Below are 5,377 nucleotides of genomic sequence, written 5' to 3' on the forward strand. Positions count from 1 at the left end.
CAGCAAAACCCACTTCTCTTGAATTCATCTTAATTTGCATCAATAAGCTGCAGCTGAACAGTGTCATATGCTGGTCACAGTGTTTATTGCAAGAAGTAAAGCACACACAAAATCAATAAACAATCCTGTTCACATACAGAAGAGCTACAAGTCTTTGAAGTTGGATGGTTTCCTTTACATTACCTAAAGCATTTCCATAGATGTCTATTCATATCAATTAAGGATTTTGTTCGAAGTCAATTGAATTCAATTCATTTCATTTATATTGAACCAACTCACAACACATGTCATCTCAAAGCACTTTACAGAGACAATTTTACAAGATCACACAGTCAGATCGCTTTTAAGTTTTCTATCTACGGAAAACTAGCTGTTTGCATCAACTCTTTTACATGAAAGCAATCCCTCACACCAAGCATGCTTGTAGTAACAGTCGAGAGAAAAACTCCCTTTTAACATGAAGATAAGACCAGTAGAACCAGGCTCAGTGTGAGCGGCGATTTACCGATGGGTTCAAGGAGATAGAAGCAGACATAGAAAAAGAAGCAGAGATACAAGGCAACTGTCAACAGGTCAACAGCTGCATAGGCGTCTCTATCCAGGAAACACACAGCCAGGCAGAAGAGCTCCAACATCTATTAACAAAGGTGTTGATGGATACAGCACAGCTGATATTTTTCTCAAGGATGGTTTCACAGCCAAACAGGAACAGACCAGATGAAGCTACTTTAAGAAAAACAGAGACCATAACGTTAGAGCAGGGGTGCTCAAGTCCAGTCCTCAAGAGCTACTATCCTGCAACATTTTGTTGCACCCCATTTTTAACACACCTGAATCAAATGAGTGGCTCATTATCATGCCTCTATTTGGCTAAATGAGGGGATTGAGCCTTTCAAGGTGTGTTAGAGAAGAGATTCATCTAAAAGTTACAGGATGGTAGCTCTTGAGGACTGGACTTGAGCACCCCTGCGTTAGAGAGTTCTACAATCCCATCCAAATTAACTGACTAATCAGCCTCTTTTTCAAAGACTCTGGTCCAAAGAATATGATTTCTGTTTTGTCTGCATCCAGGAGCAGAAAGTTAAGAGTCATCCAGGTTTTTATGTTTTCAAGACATGCCTTTAGTGTATGTCAGGGGTTTCAAAGTGGTTCCAGAAAGGGTCGTGTGGCTGCAGGTTTTCTTTCCAATCAAGCAATAGCACACCAGACTCCAATTTGAATAATGACGTCATCTGATTTGTCATTTAAAGTGTCACACATCTGGAATTATAATACAGATATTTCAGTTAATTTGGACTCGTCAAAACTATATTTTTTTAATATGCAAATTATAAATTGCCTGCAGAATTTTGCATGGCTGCAATGCTGCTGACTCTTCTTGACTAAATTGTTTCAAAGCATGTAGCCTAGCTTACTTTGAATTAGCCAATACAGATATATATTTTTAAAATAGCCTATTTCATAAAATAAATACTCTAAATGAATATTTGAAAGGTGAGTAAAATTATTAGGTTTTATGTAAGCTTTTTTCATTTTCTCAACTCTGATGTATTTGAATTTGTCAGCAATTTTTTTCAGATTTTGAAAATTATTTTAGCTGTTTCAATTTAATTATTTGAATTTGAATTAAAAAAAAATACTTGATTTCATAGGATGCAGATATTAATTTGCAATGTTTTGTGAGGTTTTGTTCCAAATCTTAATGTTCCTTGCCAAAATATTTTCCAAAGTAAAATCAAAGAAGTGGCCTACCATGACTATAAAGTTGATCCCAGTGGGAAATGAGTCCAACCTTGTAGTAGTTAGGGACTGGCATGGCTATCACTGCAGGGACTGACTGCAGTTCTACTGTAAGGTGCCTTGGTCAATGACTGGCGTAATAGTCAATGACCAAGGTGATAGTCAATGACTGGCGTACCTGACATATAATAACCAACCCATTCATACTGCTTTAGGTTAATAGAATATATTAATTAGGCTATGTATATTTTGCTGTAGGTATGCTGGAGTATGAGGACCATTTAAAATAAACATGAGCAAACTGAAATCTGTCAGATAAATATGATTTAAACCAGCCTTGTACTGTTCCTTTAATTCCTACAAAATATGAAAGTCTTTCTTAAAGAATATAATGATCAACTGTGTCAACTGTGTTCTGCCACTCAAATGCTTTATTCTTAAATTTGTCATAAGAAACATATTGTTAACATCGATAATGAATTCCTAGCGTTGGGTACAGTTGAGCTCTATAAAAGAAATTTAAATAAAATAAAAAAAACACTGCTCTCTTCTGGAAAAAGTTTAAGAGATCGTTCTCTCTTGATCTTTCCTAATGTGTTGTCTCTTCTATTGTTAACCTTCACTGAGAGTTAAAGAAACAGTTTAGTAGAATGTGTAAGTAATTTACAGTTGTTTAAGATAAAGTGATTCAAGTTCAACACTCCCTTTATTTGGTTTAGCAGGGATGGCCTCAATTGATTATTTCCCTTAATAAAAGTATACATTGCATGTTTAAATACTTATTTTTATTTTAAAGGAGGTTGATTCATTATCTCAGTTGTCTCAAACTCAAAACCTTCAGGTGAGGAACAAATATAAAAGAGGCAGGACACCGACCCTCAAAGTTTTGACTTTGAGACCCTTGGTGAATCTATATGGTATCAATTAACAGAATAAGTGTATCTCAAGACACTTTAGAGATTTAATTAAAGAAATCATACAGACTCACTGGTTAAAGGTTTTATTGTTAAAGAAAACCACCTGATTATATTGAGCTATTGACTTTTCAGAATTCGCTCCTCCAGGATAGGCATACAGCAACAGTAGACAGTCACTTTCATTCTGTTGGTGACTCCAGCAATGCGTCATATAGAGCATGAATATGGAGAAAGTGGTGAGAAAACCTTAATTTTAACTGTATGAAACTTCCAGTGAAACCAGTCAAAGTATTGATGGTCGCCAGCCATGACTGACTGGGGGTTTAAAAAGACAGCTGACAAAAAGGGAGCTCAGAAACACTGATCAAGGAACAATGTTCTATTTTAGAGAGGGAAATCATAGAAGAGCTCCACAGAGGGCATAACTGAGAAAAAGCCACAATAGAGTAGATTAGCTCTGAATCCATGTTAGATCAAGAGAAGACAAGAGAGCATATACACATACAGTTAGAGGCAAAAGAACTCAGCTAAAAGATCCTGAATGTGTAAACAATAAACCGGACAAAAAAATTAGGGCCACTTGTATTACCTATAACAGTGATCCTTAACCCTAGCCAGGTACCGGTCTATGTGTCATTTGGTACCAGGCCGCAAAAAAAGAATAAATAACTAATTATTTTACACCGATTTGTTTTTGAATGGGTTCTTATTTTTGAAAAATAACAGAATTCTCTCCATTTCATCCATCTATGACTCACTGTCGATGTATGTCAGCCACGACACCATAGGTCATCTAATAGCTCCCACTTTAAAACCCCACCATCTCATTATAGCAAAACAAGCTCAGCGCTCCCACTGATTCACTGCCAGTGTGAGTAGTTAGTCTGTTATTTTCATGCACTTTTTTGTGGTTTCTTATTTTAAAATTATATTTAACATTGCGATAGAGAAAGCTATAGACAGAGCTAATAGGCTCATAGACAGCTGCAGACCTGTCTATGAAAATATTGCCTGAAATTAAACCGATCTGTGATGCACATTGATCTATAACATTCAATTTCTGACAGCAGCACCCGAGCAAATGCTTCGTTCCAGGACAGTGTCACAGCTAAGCAGACGGGCAGGTCAGATGTAGCTACTATGCTAACCAACTCATTATGTTGGCTAGTATTACTCTTCCTTTCCTTGTCAGTCATTAACAAAGGTTATTATTTTCACATTTCTGTAGCTAAACTTTTAATTAATGAATCGAAACCTAACTTTTAATTAGCTGTTGTTGGGTCAAGGAAATACTATAATGAAGGGAAATGAAAAAAATCATACAATTGCAAAAATGATCTTGAAATTGTAATGAAAGAGAAATTATCCTTGTAACGTTTGTAAAGTAAATGTAAAAAAAATATTAAAGAAATATTAAATAAATAAAAGAAATATTAAATTTGAGATGGTTATATTTCTTTTTACGTGACAACATACTGAATGTAAAACTATAAAAAATATGACCACACTGTATAAGGACACAGATTGTTCTAACTGCCGTGCACGGCAAGGCTGATAGAAGTAGTTGCAACATAGAAAATAAGGCTATTTTATTTTCAGTAGGGGCCATTTCTTTCCATTGATGTTTAATGCTTCACATAGACAATCCCCCATTGACCTTAATAAGAATTCAAAGAAAGCAGTATCTGTTTTATTTTAGATAAGCTAATCTTTAATTTTCAACCTCATCTGTGCAATTAGCTGGCAGCATGACACTTTAGTGAGGCTTAGCACTCACATGTTATCATTACATCAATTAACTCACAAAATATAATGAAGGCTTACACTAGAGAAGCATTTCCTTTTACCATCAGCCTTTTTTTGCAAATTGGCATTTTGAAGATTCTTATAATTATAATTCAAACATTTAAAATGTTCTCCCTTATTATGATTTATGAACTTGTCAAAGCTACTCATAGAGAAACTACTAGAAAAAGAGGTTAAAATGCAAGCAACTCTACATGAAGGTTTCCTTGGAAGAACTAGTTTCTAAAAAAACATAAAGTAAACCAACCTAGTATTTACACAAAAAAGTGAATATAGTAACTTGAACTCAGTTTGGTTGGGTAATATTGTCCACATTTTATTAATAATGTGCATCCAATTTCAATAGCTATAAAAAAAAAAAAAAAACAAGGAAATCAGATAAAGTCTACAGTACTCAAACCTAAGAAATTTCAATAAATGCTTCAGGCTGGGACTGAACCTCTGTACTCAGTGCTGCAAGGCAACAGTACAACAAACTACACTGCTATGCAGGTTGTTTTCTCAACTTTTCAACAGTTTTTCAAACAAGTGTAATTTCTAACACTCCCTTATAACAGAAGTAGAAAATATAAAAATGAGGGTTTATATAGAGTTAGATTTAAGAAGCAAATGTCTCTTGTTCTGAATGGTTCAGCAGAGCAGTTACTTCCCGGCACAGGCACACATTGTCATAATTGAAATCTTTCGGTAAATTACTTTAGATATTTTCTATGAATTTGCTACTGTTCTCTAGCCTGACGTAGTCCGACTCAATTCTAGTCGGAATATGAGTCTGATACTGCTCCATAGAGCTGTGATTATGGGGCGTGTTTTGAACGAACCAGGAAAAAAAATGCCTCTGTACTCAATTGGATAGACCTACAACCAATAAGAGCAACGGAGTGCGTGACGTATGTTAAGCGAGGCATAGTTGT

This window comes from Cyprinodon variegatus, unplaced genomic scaffold, assembly GCF_000732505.1.
Source record: "Cyprinodon variegatus isolate N-32 unplaced genomic scaffold, C_variegatus-1.0 Scaffold357, whole genome shotgun sequence".
NCBI classification, from domain to species: Eukaryota; Metazoa; Chordata; class Actinopteri; order Cyprinodontiformes; family Cyprinodontidae; genus Cyprinodon; species Cyprinodon variegatus.